Genomic DNA, 18,368 nt, shown 5'->3' on the forward strand with positions numbered 1-18,368 from the left:
ATGTTCAAAACCAAACTCATTGGCTTTCCCTTCACACCCTCATCTCTCCCTAACTTTCCTTTTATTGTCAAGGGTACCATTATCCTTTCAGTCATTAAGACTCCCAACATAGGAGTCATCCTTTACTCTTTGTTCTTTCTCATCATCTCCTTCTAGATCCAATCTGTGGCCAAGACCTGTGGGTTCTTACCTTTGTGACATCTCTTATATATTCTCCCTTCTCTACTCTGATATTGCTACCACCATATAGGCAGGCTCTCATCACTTCACATCTGGACTATTGCAAGAGTCTGCTGGTTGGTCTCCTCTCAAGTCTCCTCATCCCAGGCCATCTTCCAATCAGCTGCAAATGAATCTTCATAAAGTGCTGGTCTGAACACGTCAACTTCACAGACCCCAACTAAACTCCAGGGGTTGTCTATCACCTCTAGAATAAAATATAAAATCTTCTGTTTGGTGTTCAAAGCCAATTGTAACCTGCCTCCCATCCCCACCTACTTCATGATCCAGTGACACTTGCTCTTCACACAAGATGCTCCTTCCATTTGGGAACTCTGGATTTTTATTGGTAATCCCCATTCCTAGAATACTCTTCTTCCTCATCTCCATCTCCTGGCTTCCTTAGAAGCCAGCAAAATCCCACCTTCCACAGGAAGCCTTTCCTGATCCAGCTCAATGCTAGTACTTTCCCCCTGTTTATTATTTCTAATTTATTCTATATATTACTTGTTTGTACACAGTCATTTTCATGTTGTATCCCCTTTAGACTATGAGCTCTTCTGTCTTTTGTCTTTCTTTGTATTCTTGATGCTTAAAAAATGCCTATTAATTGACTGACTGATCCCTTCCTAATCATAGACCTGTGGAAAGAGGAGCATTTGAGTTCTAATCCCACCATTATTGCTTATTGCTCTCACGGCCTTGGGAAGATCACTTAACTTTTGGACCTCAGTTTCCTCATCTGTAAAATGATGGGGTTGGACTAGATGGTTTCTTGATCTTTATTCCTATGATCTCAAAGTACTATGTTTATGCCTCTCATGACATTCACCATTTGCTGCTTTGCATTTTGCCCAATGCTCAACTTGAATCCCACACAAACTTTTTCTTGAGGAGAGTGTGTGTGTGTGTGTGTGTGTGTGTGTGTGTGTGTGTGTCTATTCTTGGTTTTTTTTTTTTTTAAATGAGGCAATTGGGGTTAAGTGACTTGCCCAGGGTCACACAGTTAGTAAGTGTTAAGTGTCTGAGGCCGGATTTGAACTAAGGTCCTCCTGACTCCAGGGCCGGTGCTCTATCCACTGTGCCACCTAGCTGCCCCTAAGTATGTCTATTCTTAATATCAAATGCTCTATTTTATAGAACTTTCACACATATGACGACCTCATTTGATGAAGGACAAAGACAATTACATAAGGGAGATCAGGTCAATCAGATCAGTATCTATCAGGACTGTATTCGTGACTGCTTCTAACTAACCTTGGGCAAATTGTGCAAGCCCTCTGAGCCTCAGTTTACTAATTTATAAAACGAAGACGCTGGATCAGGTGACCTCCATGGTTCCTCCCAGGCAAAACATCTTATGACCTGTTTCAATTGTGATTTTTCAGATGAGAACATGGAAAGCCAGAGAAGTTGAAGTACCTCATTCCCAGTCATTCAGCTAATTACTGGCAGGGTCAGTCCTAGAAATCAGCTCTCCCGTTTTTCCTAGACTGCTATTCCATCCATTGTACCATCTCCCAAAATGACTTCTCACTTGTGAATGTGCCATTATGATCCTGTCGATAATAGAGGGGCAGAGTATGGAAAGTGGGGGAGACGTGTGTGCAGAGAGGAGGGAGAGAACGTGTGAGGAACCCCAACCAAAGTCCTTGACTTATAGGAGATTTAACAATTCCTCCAGTAGCATATGACCTGATGGCAGTTTGAAAACTGACCCATGGCTGGGTATGAGAGGATAGAACTTAATGGTCATCTAGTCCAATCCCTTCAATTTATAGGTAAGGAAAATGAGGCTAAGAAGGAAGGAAATATGCATTTATTAAGCTAGACATTGTGCTAAGTGCTTTAGAAATATTATCTCATTTGACCTTCTCAGCAACCCTGGCAGCTGGGTTCTTTTATTATTATTATTGCCATTTTACAGTTGAGGCAAGATAGAAGTTAAGTGACTTGCTCAGGGTCACATATGTAGTAAGTATCTAAGGTTGGATTTGAACTCAGGGCTTTCTGACCAGAGGTATGGTGGTCCATCCAGTGTGCTACCTAAATGTCATAGTTAGGAAGTGGCAGAGCTGAGATTCAAAACTAGGTGTCTCCAATTTCAAAACCAGCATAGTTTCTGCTATACTGTGCAGGAAGCTGTTTTTGACTTGGTGAACCTTCATGGCCACAGTGAAAGTGGGGATCGAATCTTGGTTTCTTATCCTTCTTTATGCATATCTGTGACTCTCCAGAGCTTTGTTCTCCCTTGGGAGAATGGGATCCGGGAATGTTCTTAGTTGTATCAATCAGTCCAGGGCTACGGGACTGGCTGCTCAGTATATAGACTCAATAGAAGAAATGCTAGTCATGGAAATTCATTTTCCTGCGGTTCAGCTACACATTGTATACCTAATACATGCCATTGAGACCTCCTCCTTCTTCCCTAAGGAAGGTACATAAAATGGGAGTCTACAGCCTCTGACAGAAACTCCCAAGGTGTTTTTTTTTTTTCAGGCCAATGGGGGTTAAGTGACTTGCCCAGGGTCACACAGCCAGTAAGTGTCTGAGGCTGGGTTTGAACTCAGGTTCTCCTGAATCCAAGGCTGGTGTCGTATCCACTGCGCCAACTAGCTGCCCCCATCCCAGGTGTTTTGATGAATAGCTTATTATAGTATAGAATAAAGTACCACACTTTCTCCTGCATGAATTATGGTGGTGGGATAGCCTGGGGGTACCATTGGCAAACAATAGAGCATAGAGTGAGGGAGATTCTGGCTTAAAAATAATCTCATCTTGAGTCAATATTGTGACCTGGCAGCTGTAGAAGCCAGTGTTATCCTTGGCTTCACTGAGAGGCATGTTGTCAAAAAAGAGAGAGGTGCTATTCCTGCTCCATTCTGTCCTGGTCAGACCACCCCTTGTTCAGTTCTGGGCAACACATTTTAGCAAAGATGAGCTAATGTGTGTATGGAAGAAAGTGACCAAGATGATGAGTGGACCAAAGAAAAGAACATGCCTTATGAGAGCTGGAGGAAGGAATTGAAGATAAAAAAGTTGAAGAAGAGAAGGTTCTGAGATGGGGAGGGGAGACATGATAGTTGTATTCAAGTTTTTTTTTTTTAAATGGCAGCCATTTAGACTAAGGATTAGTCTTGTTTTGGTTGGTCCAATGGGAAGACTAGGAGCAATGGATGGGTGAGAATTGTATGGAGTTATATTTCAGCTTGATATAAAGAATAAAAAACTTCCCAACAATTAGAGGTAGTCAGAGGTGGAGTGGGCTTCCACAAGAAGAATTGGGTCCACATCATTGGTCGTCTTTAAGCAGAGACTGGATAACCAATTGTGGAAGATGTTAATGATGTATGAGGGAATCTTTCAGGTACTGATTGGAATTGATAGCCTCAGAAGAGCATTCCAACTCTGAGATTCTACCCATCCAGAGTAAATGGGGTGACTGTCTCCCTGGATGAAAACTTGAAGGAGATTATCCACCTTACAAGACATATGTCACCACAATGTAAAAACCTGATTGGCTGTGAGAAGAACTATGCTTAGTTATCCTGAAGTGATATCATTTCAGCTGGTGATTCTCCATCACCAAGCAACCCTCAGACTGAGGACAGCATCCATGTGTGTGGTACCTGGTGTCTCACTAGTCAACCATCATTGCTAGAAAATGTCATTAAAGAAATGCCCCTTTCTCTATAAGGTAGAAGATTCTTCCATAGAGAAGACCACTTTTTCATTTTCTCCTTTTCATAAGCTGGGGTCACCTATGCTAAAAGAATGAAGAATTGGGGTCCTATCGCTTTGCAGGGATAATGCTGAGGAGTTCAAAGTGTCATGGCTGACTAGAAGAAGTTGATTCAGACTGATCTTTTAATCCCAAGGCTTCCAACCTCACACTGTTACTAAGAAGACTAGATTTACAGTTGTCTTAGCAACATTCAAAAAAATTACGCAACCTCATCCTCAGCCTTCCTTCTCTCAGAGTCCAGCTGTTCTAATCTCTGCTGCATTCCAGTGAAGAGCCCTTCACAATGGCAGGAATTCACTTGAGGCTGTGGTTTGGATGAAGGCAGTTAAACTGAAAATTTGATCTCATCCCCAGTCTTTCCCTCTTCCCCTTCCCCACCTCTCACCAAACTAAGCTGCTTTGGTATGACTTGAATGATAGACCGCTGGCCGTGGAGACAACATTTTCAAACTACAGAGCTGGCCGATGCTGTAATAGGGCCCGGAGATATTGGGGGATATGTTTAATGGCTGACTCCAGCACGGCGGGGCTGATGGTGGAGTTTTGCAGCTATGATAGGACTTTCTACCAGACATATCCTCCTTTCTCACCTGGTTGCACTATTTTGAGACTTCTCTGACTGACTTCTCCACAGTGGCCCAGGAAGCTCATTACAGGGAGAAACTCCTTATCCTAAGATCTCATCAGCCTATGTACTCTCTCTATCTCATAACCTGTCCAGTTGGAGGGTGGGGTCCATGAATTCCAAATCTCCATTTAAGGAGAGAGCTCAGCACAGATATCTCCTCACTTCTCAACTGCCAGCAATGTTTTGGGACTACTCTGACTGATTTCTCCACCCTGCTCACAGAGTCCATACCTTCTCCTCCTCCTCTCCCCAACCTTCTCAGCTTCCTTTTATGTGTTGTCTTCCCCCATTAGATTGTAAGCTCTTTGTTGGCACGGACTTTCTATTCATATCTCCAGTGCTTAGCACAGTGCATGGCACCTAGTAGGCTCTCAATAAATGTATATTGATTGACTGACTCTCAATGCAGAGGGAAAGGGCCAATACCCTTAGAATGGATGATCAAGGTCATAATGAGGGAGGTGGATTGGTAAGATTTGTTTTTTCATGGTGATCATCCATAGGATTGGTATATCTATTTAGTAACAGCTTCATAAGCTACTAGGTTCCAGAAGCTGGTAGCCAATTATGATGTTTCAAGCATACAAGCAAATGCAGACAAGTCCACATGCCTTACCCCTACACAGAGGGAGCTAATGTCTTCCAGGAGCTATGGGAGAGCAATATCGTACTGGCAAGAAGGCTGGCTTTGGAGTCAAATGACTTGAGTTAATATCCCCCTTCTGCCACTTACTACCTGTGTGACCTTGGGGAGTGAAGGAAGGCCTTCAAGGAAGAGAGGGAGGGAGGATAGGAGCGGGGAAGGGGGGAAAGAAAGGAAGGAGGAAGGAAGGAAAGAAAGGAAGGAGGAAAGGGGGAAGGAAAAGCGAGGGAGGATGGGAGAAAGGAAGGGAAAGGAGGGTAGGGAAAGGGAGGGAGGAAAGAAAGAAGGGGAAAAGGAAAGACAGAGAGGGAGGAAGGAAGAAAAGAAGGAAGAAAGGAAGTGTTATGGGCCTAGGTACCTCATTTGAATGACCCTGGGTACCCCCAGAAGTTTTGTGGGGTCAATCAAAAGAACTTTCTCCTTGAGAAACTAAACCAAAGGACATACACCCCTAAAGAGATAAGTGGCACAGGATCTGTACTGAGTTAGCTCCAGGACCCCCACCCTTCATTCCAGTCTCCCCCATCCCTCAGGGAGATAAGATTAGGTGTGGTTGCTGCCTTTGGGGCCTGAGGAGGAGAGAGATGGCTTGAGAGATCTGGAGCCTCCCCTCACCCAACTTCCCCCAGCCATCACCAGTGGGGCATGGTCCCCCCCCCCTCCCCCCCCCCCCCCCCCCCCCCCCCCCCCCCCCCCCCCCGCCAATAAGAGAACTTTCCACAGTCAGATGATCACCCCTAGCAGGCCTCTATAAAAGTATCTGCCTGTCTCCTGCTCCAGGAGATAGGTATCTCAGAGCCACGCCTCTGTTCATGCCTTCTCCCCAAGAGAAGTCCAAGGATTTTTCTCTTGGTTTCCCTTCCCTAAGCACCCTAAATAAACTATTATTTTATTCTAATTGGATTTGTGTGCAAGAGGGTATAATTCTTTAAAGAGGAATTCCTAAGAACTCCTACCCCAAACCCCTATGTCTATCCCAAACCCCCATCTATTTTCTCCATAACAGAAGTGTCATGGGGGAAAATGGGGTATGGGTTTGGGTTAGGGGTTCTTAGGAATTCCTCTTTAAAGAATTATACCCTCTTGCACACAAAAGCAGTTAGAATAAGGTGGTAGTTTATTTAGGGGGAAGGGAAAGGAAGGGGGGGAAGGGAAACCATGAAAGAAACCCTCGGACTTCTCATGGGGAGATAGGTATGGAACAAAGTATGTGGCTCTGAGGTACCAATCTCCTCGAGCAGGAGACTGGCAGGTACTTTTATAGAGGACTGATGGGGGGAGGGTGACCATTTGACAGTGGAAAGTTCCTTTAGTGAGGGAGGATCATCCCCCACTGGTGGTGGCTAGGAGTTGGGTGAGGGGTGGCTATGGATCTCTCAAGCCATCTCTTTCTTCAAAGGCTGCAGCCACACCCAAATTTTATCTCCCCAGGGGTAAGGGAGACCAGAATAAAGGGTGGAGGTCCCAAAACTAGTTCAATCCGATCTGGTTCCTCTTATCTCTCTAGGTGTATCCGCATATCTGTCCTCTGGTTTAGTTTCTCAAGGAGAAGATTCCTTGATGTACCCCAGAGAACTTTTGGGGTGCTTTCAACAGAAGGGAGGAAGGGAAGGAAGAAAGAAGGAAACTAGCATTTTTTAAGCATCTACTATGTGCCAGGTCTTAACTGTTCTAAGATTCAATTTTCCTGTGTGTAAAATGAGGGAGTTGAACTAGAGGATAGCTAAAATCTCTTCCAATATTAAATCAATAATTCCTTGACTTAAAAAGAAACCATCCAATAAGCAAAACAGGTAATGTGGAATAGTAGAGACCCAACCTCTGAGTCAGGAAGTCCTGAGTTCAGGTCCTGCCCTGACATAATTTGCTCAGGCCTCAGGCACTTTGAGACATTGCTCACAGCCTAGTGGGGCAAGACTAGGAGAGTGGCCTGGCAGAAAGGGCCTGGAGATCATTACAGATTAGTCAGTGGGTTGAGTCTAGAGAGACAGAGGTAGAAGGATCAGGGGGCTACAATGGGTCAATTGGAAGAGTCAGATAGATTAGAAAAAAGTGGGTAGGCAGGGCGAGAGTTTGAGAGATCAGAAATAACTGGCAGCAACAAGCAGGAAGAACCCAAACTGTTTTGTTCTCTGCTCTCTTTCCAACTCGCTGTGTGGGTGGCAGGAGGGGAGGCTGGGGTTTACAGGTGTGAGCTTGAAACCAGAGCCCCAGTTGCACATTTTGGTGCTGATTAGATCAGGAACAGAAGAAGTGTTAGGCTTTCCAGAAGGCCTTTTTTTTTTTTTTTTAAATAGCCTTCTTGGTTCCTTTTGCAGAAGGAAATCCAACCTATTAAATGGGAGGTAAATGACTGATCCAGAACACACAGCCTTTAGAAGAGCTGGGTCTAGAATTCGAAGCCATTAAGATGTCAGTGCTTTCTTTGACCTATCAAGCTTCATTGCTTCTTGCACCTGTCTCAAATATTACACAACCACAAGCTAACAGGCCTCCAGGTTTCTATCCTGAAGTAAGATAGGACAAATTCTTTGAAATGCGATACCCCATTAGTGCTATTCTCCTTTTAAGGCCCCTTCCAACACTAAAATTCTATGATCCTCTGAGTCTGGGCTTGCAAAAGTCACCCCAGATTCCAGCGGTATTAATTGATCATTTTTACACAGTGCTTCAAGGTTTGTAAATCATTTAATGCAGGGTGTCCCTAAAATCTTATAAAACTTTAAGCTTCAGTAGCTTAAAAACCACACTAAGATTTTTGGAACACTATCCCATGCTATTTCATTTAAGCCTCCCCTGTGAGGCAGCAACTATGAGTATTATGGGTCCCATTTTATAGAGGAAGAAACTGAGGCTCACTTCAGTTAAGCGATTTGCCCATGGTCTAGCAGTATGTGACCAGGCAGGATTAGAACCCAGCTCTTTCTGCTTCCAAACCTAGTCCTTAATCTGTTTCTTTTCATTTTCCCCTTTCATATTCAGTGCCCAGGAGGTAGAGAGAGGAACAAAAAAACCCCATTCTATTTCTTTTTCTCCTTCCCTTTTATACTCTTTCTCACCTCAAGTCCTCAACATAAATCAAATTATCTTGCTAGAGATTATATATAATATATTATATTACAATATTGTATTATATTATATCTATAATCTCCAGTAAGATAATGATATATAAAAGATATAAATATACATATATATATATATATATATAAAATATGTACACACACTTGTAAGGTGATTGGCAAACAATGGGATATTATATAAATGCTATATTAATAATAACTCTGGGAAAGCCCATGGCTTCTTGGAGATTGAAGTCAGGCTTTAGGGAAAGGTACGGAAGGTCAGTCTACTGAGAATCACACAGCTATTAACTGGAAATGAAATCTGGTTTGATAGTTTTCTCATGTCTTCCAGAAGGATGAGATTTCCTCTTTCCCCTGTCTCTCCTGGAATCAGAATTTGTAAGTTCCAGAAATCTTGTTCCTTGAAAATATTTGTCAGGTTCATCTGCCCTTCTCCTCCTCATATCACGGCCCACTGACACATGCAGAATGATTCAACGTCTCCTCTGGAGAGACAGGCAGTGTCTGCTGCCTTCTTCTGACTCAGGTTTGGAAAATGAGAAATTCTCTCCACTGATTGTTTTGGGCTGTCCATTCCAATAATTCATTGAAAAAGTACTTTCTTCATGATAACTATTCAAGGCAGGGAATACAAGCAAGCATTCTTATACCCATTTTATAGGAAAATCCAGCTCCAGGCTTGGAAAGATGGATGCCTTCCTGGAGTGATGGTCTAGCTGGGAATATGGTTGGAAATCAGCTGGCCTGCAAGCATCCCAAACCACTGGGCTCTTTATTGCTTTTTTTTATTCTTTTCCCCTCCTGAATCAACCACTGCCCTGGCTAATATCCCAATGTCCCAAAGGGCATTGAGTTTCTAGCTAGAAAACAAAGGAGGCTTTGCGGGAGCGGTGTATATGAAGTCTAGGTGTATATGAAGAAGCTCACCTTTTACTCTGTAGGTTTCATTTTGAAATGGTTGGGTCATGAATGAAGCTGGACATTTTTCAATCTAAGCCACCTGGCTCTTTCTCCAATCACTTCTGTTCCTCAGAGGTCCAGCAGGCAGATGGCAGAGAGTGCTGTAGGTCAGGGTAAGAAGGTGAGGAGGCAGCCAGGGAAGAAGAACCTGAAAGAAAGATTGATCGATGGATGAGGTCACAAGGCCAGGAATCAGGGAGGCTATGTTTTCCTCTTTCCTGGCTTGTCTGATAATTTTGGATAGCCTATCAATCTCTAGCACAATATAGTGGAAAGGACTTAGAAGCAGCCGAAACCAGACTTTGTATCGTCTCTCAAACCTCATGACATTTACTAGTTGTTTGACCTCTGGCCTCAAACACTTATTAGCTGTATGACCTTGGGCAAGCCACTTAACCGCTTTATGCCTCAGTTTCCTCAACTGTAAAATAGAAATAATAATAGCACCTACCTCCTAAGGTTGTTGTGATGATCAAATGAAAGAATATTTGTAAAGTACTTAGCATACTACTTGGCACATAGCAGGCACTATATAAATAAATGCTCTTATTCTGTAATAATGACGATCATGTTATGTCATGTAACCTCTCTGAGCCTTAGGGTTTTGGTTTTTTTCTGTGAAATGGGGATAATAATACTTTCACTTTATCTGATGGGGTTGTTGTGAAGAAAGTGCCTTATAAAACTTAAAGTGTTATATGTGTGAATTATTATTATTATCAGTCTGTGTTTGTAAGCTTGGTGGGGGGCCAAGAACTATTTCTTCATCATCAATCAATCAATCATCATTGCTAGTATTTACATATTGCTTTAAGCTTATAAAGTCCTTTAGCTATGTTATTTCATTTAGAATTCACAACCACCTTGGAAGGTAGGTGCTATTATTATCCCCATTTTGTAGATAAGGAATCTGAGGCAGACAAAGATGAAGCGACTTGGCCAGGGTCACACAACTAGTACATATCTCAGGCTAAATTGGAACTCAGGTCTTCCTGATTCCATGTGTAGCACTCTATCCACTGGGCCACCTGTATTATCCATCCTTATAACCTTTACAATGCTTTCAAAAACAGCAAGAGTAGTAACTCATTTATGTAAAGATAAGTGCTTTATAGGGGGCAGCTAGGTGGCGCAGTGGATAAAGCACTGGCCCTGGATTCAGGAGGATCTGAGTTCAAACCCGGCCTCAGACACTTGACACTTACTAGCTGTGTGACCCTGGGCAAGTCACTTAACCCTCATTGCCCATCCCCCCCCCCAAAAAAAGATAAGGCTTTATAAAGTGCTATTGATCTATGACTTGGTAGATAAAAAGCTGGATTGGCAGTCAAGACTTGGGTTCAAATCATACCTCTGGCATATATTGGCTGTGTGACCCTGGTCAAGTCCCTTTACCTCTCTGTGGTCTATGTGGCTCGCTAAGATTCTAAGTACCAAAGAAAGTGCAGAACTATATTGGTAAACATTTTCTTCCTCTGGAGGTACCTTATACTAAGGAAATCATAGGTCTATTCTCATCTATTTATTTTTGTTTAATTTTAAAATGTATTTAATTTTTAATTTATGGAATAAAACAAACATTTCCATAATATAGCACAATAAAAAAAAGATGATTGCATGCAAAACTACAAATCTACTATGCACAAGTTGCTATTCCTTTCAAATATACAACAACGTTATCATGTTCCCTTATAGTAATGAAATCATTGGCCTATTTTTTTTAAGCAAACATTTACTGACTACTCAATTATGAAGGTCATTATTTTTATTCATCAAACTAAAGAAACTAAAACTCAACCTTAAACATAATATTTACGCACAATACAACTATCCTCTTTAAGAAACACAAGGCAATTTTGACTCAATGCCCTGTATGCAAGGCTCTAATAAACAGGGATAGCCATTGTCCTTCCTTAAGTTAACGCCATCAGGGAAAGAAATTCCTTCAGCCCCTGTTGTTTCTCTCTTCCCACCACCAAACACCCAGCTTCTTCTTTTCTCCCTCTTAAGACGTCTTCCTTTTCCTTCCCCCCCAAAATGAAGAGTATTAAGTATCTTCAGCAATGTGAGGTTTTATTATCATTCCTCCTTTACCTCCCTCCCCTACCTCACAATTAATTATCTAGTGCTTTAGTGTTTTGTGAAGTAGAGAGGACATTGGATTTGGGGTCTGACGACTAAGGTTCCAATCTCAGTTCTTTGATACTTATATCATCATTAATCGTTACCATCGCTCGAATTTATATAGCTTTAAAGTTTAAGGGTCCGGAGTCAAGAAGACCTGAATTCAAATTCTGCCTCAGACACATACCAAATTGCATGACCCTGGGCAAGTCACTTAACCCTGTTTGCCTCAATTTCCTAATCTGTAAAAAAAAAGCTGCAGAAGTAAATGCCAAACTACTTCAGTATCTTGGCCAAGAAAACCCCAAATGGAGTCATAAAGAGTCAGACGCAAATGAACAACAACAAATGGACCAGGCATATGCTAAACTCCTCCCTTGTATTCTCCAGCACCTAACAAGGTAAATGCACGCCCATTTTACAGAGGAGAAAACTGAGACTCAAAGATCTTAAATTACTGGACCACAATCATGCATCTAATAAACATCAGAGATGTCATTCCAGCTGGAGTCTCTTGACTCTAACTAGATTCCATGCTCTTTTACATACAATATGTTACTTCCCTGGGTAGATCTGGTTTGCAGCCCAAATAAAGTCTGAGCTGGATGGGCTAGAAGTTCCCAAAGCTCAGGGGTGTCTATTGAAGTAACCTCGGGAGGTTATCAACAGTAAAGGCCTGGTCTCCCCAAGTTTCCTTGTGGTTTTGTATTAATTAGCTATTATTCCTTCTCTCCTTTTGCTTTGAGACTAGCTATGCAAAGCAGGCTGCTCAATCGTGGGAGCCTTAGTTTGACCGGGCCTCTATAGAGTGTCTCTGGGGTCCTTTGGGAGTTGCTCCTTGAGAAAGGAATCTCCTGTTTGTATGTGGTTCATTTTGGAGATCAGCTACTCTTTCTGTACTGAGCCCCTGCTTATTCTCATACTGGTGTTGTGTTTTAATAGGCCAACGTGATATAGCTGGGAAAGAAAGAAAATTGAAGTGGGACTGTATTGCTGGGGACTGTCCTCTTCCTCTGCCTAAAATGGTGGGGGGAAAAATCTATTTTTCACAGTCTTTATCTCCCTCCATGGTGCCTTGGAAGAACATGATGAGTTTCTATCATTCGCCTGGTGCCCTTTGGATTGGTTATATATCAATATCTGATGGGTCCTCATGACAGTTTCCCTGGTCTCTAACACCTCTCTGGGGGGTATGTGTGTGTATGAGAAACGAGGAGTTTTCATGACAGAAATGATAAAGCAGCAAAAAGTTTTCATTCAAACTATCTTCTCTTGCTTAGGGCTCCATGGGTACACTACCCTGATTGAAGAACAGTTTAAGGGTCAGGGTTAAGGAAAGAGATTTGGTGATTGTATGACATGAATCTTGGCAGGGTTTTCTTGAGTGTCACTCATGATTTGGACAATAGCCTCATAAAACAGAGTTGTAAGGGTGTTGAGGGGTCATCCAATTCAACTGCCTCATTTTTTTTTTTCTTTCAGAATGAGAAACTGAGTCCTAGAGATGGGAAGTGACTTAGCCAGGATCAAAACTCCTGAATTCTGCATGCTTATTTCAGAACTCTTTCCATTAGGCTGAGCTCTTCCACTTAGAATTTTATACTGAGCATCTTTTCATTTGTTTCGTATATAATGATCAGTTGACCAAAGGTCCTTCACTAAGCTAGAACACTTCACTGCATTTAAAAAAAAAAATGTTTTGCCTCCTTCCTGGGCAGATGTGACAGATTTGCCTCACACTGGAAGTTGCTGAAACGTGACCAGAATGGGGTACCAGTTGGATGCTGGGAAACCCCAGCCTGACTCAGAAGAATCAGTATGCCCGGCCTTTGAGCTTGGGCTAGGGGGACCGCCAGTTATGCTATAAGGGGTGGGGGTGGTGGGGAGGCAGACTGGAACCCCGACTGAGGGGGCTCCAAAGTCACCAAATATCCAAAGCCCATGTTGGCTTCTTTTGGCTCAAGTTGTTTTATTGAAAAGGTCAAGGAAGAGCTAATGAACATGAGAGGAAGAGGTTTCTCTGTCCAATTCAATAAGCATTTATTAAATATCTACTATTAAATGCCTATAAAGCATGGTGCTAGGCACCAGGAGATAAAAACAAAACAAACTGTTTTCAAGGAGCTTACTTTTACTAGAATAGGGGAGAGTATAAAGCTGTACTTCTATTCTTAGTGATCTTAAATATATTTCAGGCAGCTAGGTGGTACAGAGGATAAAGCACCAGCCCTGGATTCAGGAGGACCTGAGTTCAAATCCCATCTCAGACACTTAACACTTATTAGCTGTGTGACCCTGGGCAAGCCATTTAACCCCAATTGCCTCGCTAAAACAAACAGACAAAAAAAAATATATTTCAAACCAATAAAGATCATTACTCATGGATTTAAGATGTTGCCCCCTCTTAAGTCTCTGCATCCCTTAAGGTTAGGGGCAATGCCATTTTTCATATCAGTGCCCAACATATTATCCTTGCCCCAGTAGCCGCTTAATAAATATTTTTAGTTGAATTGAATTTAATAATCTTATTGATTTCAGGTTGTGAAATCTTAGTTCATAAATTGACAACTCCCTCTGAGGAGTTAACCTTCCAGGGTCTGGGTATTGCTTGAGCAAGGTCAGTATTATTGTTTTTTTTTTAATATATTTTTTTTAGTGAGGCAATTGGGGTTAAGTGACTTGCCCAGGGCCACACAACTAGTAAGTGTTAAGTGTCTGAGGCCAGATTTGAACTCAGGTCCCCTCCTGAATCCAGGGCCAGTGCTCTATCCACTTCGCCATCTAGCTGCCCCAGTATTCTTGTCTTAATAAAGTCAGGATTCTCTAGGTGGGGCACTGTAACTAACAACATGGTTGAATTGAGTAAGGGATAGAAGTTTACTCAAGTTATTTCTTGGTTTCTGACATCAAAGTGCGTACTTCATAATTTCTGGGCCTCCATGAAGTTCCCCTTCACCTGAGACTCACTTCTAGTGTTTTGGGTAATGGCTTCATAGGTTTAAATCAAGGATTATTACCTTTTTTGCGTATGATGGGCCCCTTTGGCAATTAGGTGAAACCTGTGGACCCCTTCTCAGAAAATCATTTTTAGATATATAAAATGAAATACATAGGATGACAAAGGAAACCAATTAAATTGAAATTCAATTATAAAATTAAAAAAAAAAAAACCAAGTTCACAGATCCTAGGTTAGGAACCTCTCAAGTAATTCTGACCCTGTGAGGTAGGTCCTATTATTATTCTTATTACACAGATAAGGAAAGTGAGGCAAACCGAGGTTTGTGTCATTAAAGGTATACAAAACAGATGTGAGATAACTTTGGGAGCAGGCATTAGCAGCTAGGTGTTACAGTGGATAAAGCACCGGGCTTGGAGTCAGGAAATCCTGAGTTTAAATCCAGCCTCAGACACTACTACCTGTATCCTGGACAAGTCTGAAACTTCACCCTGTTTGCTTCAGTTTCCTCATTGGTAAAATGAGCTGGAGAAGGAAATGGCAAACCACTCCAGTGATCTCTGCTGAGAAAACCCCAAATGGGATCACAAATAGTCAGACATGACTGAAATGACTGAACAACATCATGAGCTGGGGGTGGGTGGGTGAGACCAGGAATGTCCTCATGCAAAAGGTACTACTTGAACTCAGTCTAGAGGACCAGAGATTCTAATAGGCAGAGGTGGGAGGACATGCCAGGCATAGAGGAAGGCTTGTGCAAAGGCATGGAGATGATAGATGGATTGTCATGTGGGAAGAAGAGTAAGGAAGCTTGTTTAGGGAGACTACAGAGTACATTGTAAAGAGTAATATGCTTTAAGACTAGAAAGATAGAATGCATAGAAAAGTCTTCAATGTCAAATAGAGTTTATATGCAATTCTAGAGGGAATAGGGAGCCACTGGAACTAATTGAGTAGGGGGATGACATGGTCAGAACTACCCTTTAGACAAATGATTTTGGCAGCTGTTTGGAGGATTGGTTGGAATGGGGAAAGATGAGCTAGGAGACAAATCTGGAGGTTATTGAGGGCCTGTACTAGGATGGTGGTCGAGTGAGTGAAGAGAAAGGGACATATGTGGGAGAGATATTGTGAGGTAAAATTGACAGGACATCATCACTGATTGGAGGTCATCTGTCAAGATGCATCTGTCAAGAATCTTCTAAGTCACCCAAAATATTTATAGGATATTATCACATCATCCTAAAGTTCAATAAAAATTATTTTATAGACTTAAACAAAATTTATAGACTTTTTTCCATGTGAGTTAAACCCTCTAAATTTGCCAGTGGTACTCACTTGCTGAAGATCAGCTGTTCATCTTTCTGAGGCTAATTACTCTCTTGAATCTAGTCTGTGAGGGGAAAGGGCAAATATTTTCCTTATTTTAGTTCCATAAGTTAAATGCCCTACAGATGATATATAAATTTATTTTGTTATTAATATGAGTAAGAGAGCCCTTCCTGAGTTTTAAATTTGGGAGCTAGGGTTCTGCAGTTTCTGGGAAGAAATTGTCAATTAGGTTTAATAAAGAGCCTCCTTCATTAAGCAGATTTTTATTGCTTTCCTGGTAAAAGGTTGGGTGCAGAGGGTGCAAGACACACTCATTGGATTAACTCATATTGTTCAGTTGTTTTCAGTTATGCCCAACTCTTCATGATATCATTTGGGGTTTTCTTGGCAAAGATATCGGAGTAGTTTGCATTTCCTTTTCCAACTCATTTTACAGATGAGGAACAGAGGCAAACAGGGTTAAGTGACTTGCCCAGGATCACACAGCTGGTAAGTGTCTGAGGCCAAATTTGAACTCAAGAAGAGGAGTCTTCTTGACTCCAGGTGTGCACCACCTAGCTGTTCCTAAAGTCACTTAAAATATAGCCTAAGAGGCTGTTGTCAGAAGGAAGGTGGGACACTAGGTAAATTCATGGTGTGTGTATCCTAGAGACCGTTAATAGAAAGACATAGTTAACTGGTTTCATTAAAGTATTAACTAAAGCAACCCAAGGCCCATACTCTCTTCTATCCCCTCAAAAGATGACTTGGCTTAAAAATAGTTAACCTTTCTGATGTTCAGATAATTATGCTAAGTTTATCCAGGTGAATGAGAAGCAGCAACTTTGGAGAGGGAGATAATACTTCTAGAATCTAAGGCGCGCCTCTCTTCTCCTCCCATGACCCCTTCCATTCAATAAAATAATAGTCGCAGTAATAGGGTTCAGTTTTCTGCCAATTTGCACCGCAAAATTAGGGCAAGTGTCTGTCTCTGTTTCAGTTTCCCTATCTGAAAAACAGGAGGATTATTTGCACTAGCTAGTGTATTCATCATGGTCATTACCGATTCTGTGACTCTATTTCACATGATGCCCGGTGCTTTGTGCTATGCAGATAGATTCTGGCTCAAGCCTTTGCTGTCCTACCAAAGAAGGTTTGAGGGAAGAGAGGTTGAAGGAAACAGGGGATATTCCCAAAGCTCAAAGAAGAAGTTTGGAAACAGTCTGTGTCCCAGTGTATTCCCTTGGTGGTATGGGGGGGAAACCCCCCAACTCTTTAGTTCCAGGGCAAACTTTGTTTCACCCACAATGCATTCAGGATCTGAAAGGCCTCAGAACTTGAATTCCAAAGCAAACAGAATTGGCGGGGTGGGTGAGTGAGGAGAGGCAGGGGAATTTCAAAGTCATCACAACCCACTTGTTCGCGGACTCACTTGCATTCCTCAAAGGTATGAAACAGGTGGGAGACCCTTCTCATCTCAGTCGCCTCATACAGTTTGGACAGTTCGCGAGAAACAAAATAAGGTAACATCGCTGGCCCTTCAAAACTCACCTCCCAGTTCCGAGACGGCTCTCTTGGGTTCCCTCAATGATTTCGGTCGCTCTCAAGCCAGCTGCGTCACCGCTGCTCAAAGTTTTGGAAGGAAGTGCAGGGTTTCTTTGCTTTCTTCCTTTCTTTCTCTCTCTTTTCCTCCTCCCAAGTCGATATGTTTTAAGCATCTAAAGGAAATGGTGAGAAACTCTTCTTTCTGGTCTTAGGCTGTCAGATAACTAAGTCATAGCCCTTCCTCCCTCTGCCTCCTCCCCTCCCTCCTCCCCCCGCCCCCTCGTCTACACTCCTCCCTCCTCTCTTTTCCTTGTGTACCTGGGCAGTTCATTTCGGAGTCTGGGCTGCCTTGTCTGCACTCGGTAAGAAAAGCTCCCTCTGTTTTCCCTCCCCTCAAGCTGGCTCACGCCCTGCATTTTTGAGGTTTCACTCTAACTCAGCCCTGCCACTGATGTCAGAGACACGACTTCCTGAATTGGACTCTGTGTATGTGTGTGAGAGTCAGTCTCAGTCTCTCTCTCTCTTCTCTGTCTCTCTCTGTCTGTCTCTCTGATTCTCTGTCTCTGTCTGATTCTGTCTCTCTCCCTCTCTCTCCTCTCTTTTTTTTCTGGTGCTGATCCAGCCTTAACTTTCTTGTGCTTTAAAGAAACAAGCAAATCTAACTGTACCTTTTTTAAAAAAACGTCAGTTTCCCTAGACCCATTAGTTACTTGGTTGCCTTGGCAGTTGTGTAAACAACACACGCACACTCACAAACGCAGTGCCACTCCCTCATCCCCCTTTTCATGTATATAACGTTCTCTCAACCCCCAACTTCGTCTCTCATTCATATAGGAGAGCGCCAAAAAGTTTCTTTCACGCACTTGGTTCCTAGGGACAAAACATTCACTCTGGGGAAACCCAACTTCACTGAAAATAGCCCTCGTTCTGCTTAATAGAGCAAACTTCCTGAACTAGGGAGGGGAGGTGGGATAGGGGAAGGGGCGGGGCGGGGCGGGGCGGGGTTGGGCGAGGGCTTTCAAATGCCTTATCAGGACAAACACAAACTCCAGGCTGGTACTGTGAGCTTGACCTGACGTTCCCTGTCCAGTCCTCAATACATCTTTTTAAAAAAAAATTTTTTTTTAAAATTAAGATCTGGATATCTGAGCTT

At 42.5% G+C, this 18,368-nt stretch overlaps 1 protein-coding gene across 5 annotated transcripts in view; it reads right to left on the reverse strand.

The window, feature by feature from the left end:
• The window catches only part of KIAA0040 (KIAA0040 ortholog), a 41,315-nt gene extending 23,226 nt beyond the window's left edge, over positions 1–18,089 (reverse strand). Inside the window, exons 1-3 of one of the 5 annotated variants that reach the window (XM_043964229.1) lie at positions 17,969–18,089; positions 17,222–17,388; positions 9,246–9,426 (exon numbers count right to left, since the gene is read on the reverse strand). The gene's annotated coding sequence lies outside the window, so the exon portion shown is untranslated. Of the gene's footprint in view, positions 1–190; positions 426–9,245; positions 9,427–17,221; positions 17,426–17,533; positions 17,656–17,968 lie in introns of those variants that run through there. The other 4 variants (XM_043964227.1, XM_043964228.1, XM_043964231.1 and 1 more) reach the window with 4 other exon arrangements.
• Between the last annotated feature and the right edge of the window lie 279 nt (positions 18,090–18,368).

This window comes from Dromiciops gliroides, chromosome 4, assembly GCF_019393635.1.
Source record: "Dromiciops gliroides isolate mDroGli1 chromosome 4, mDroGli1.pri, whole genome shotgun sequence".
In the NCBI taxonomy this organism is placed as follows: domain Eukaryota; kingdom Metazoa; phylum Chordata; class Mammalia; order Microbiotheria; family Microbiotheriidae; genus Dromiciops; species Dromiciops gliroides.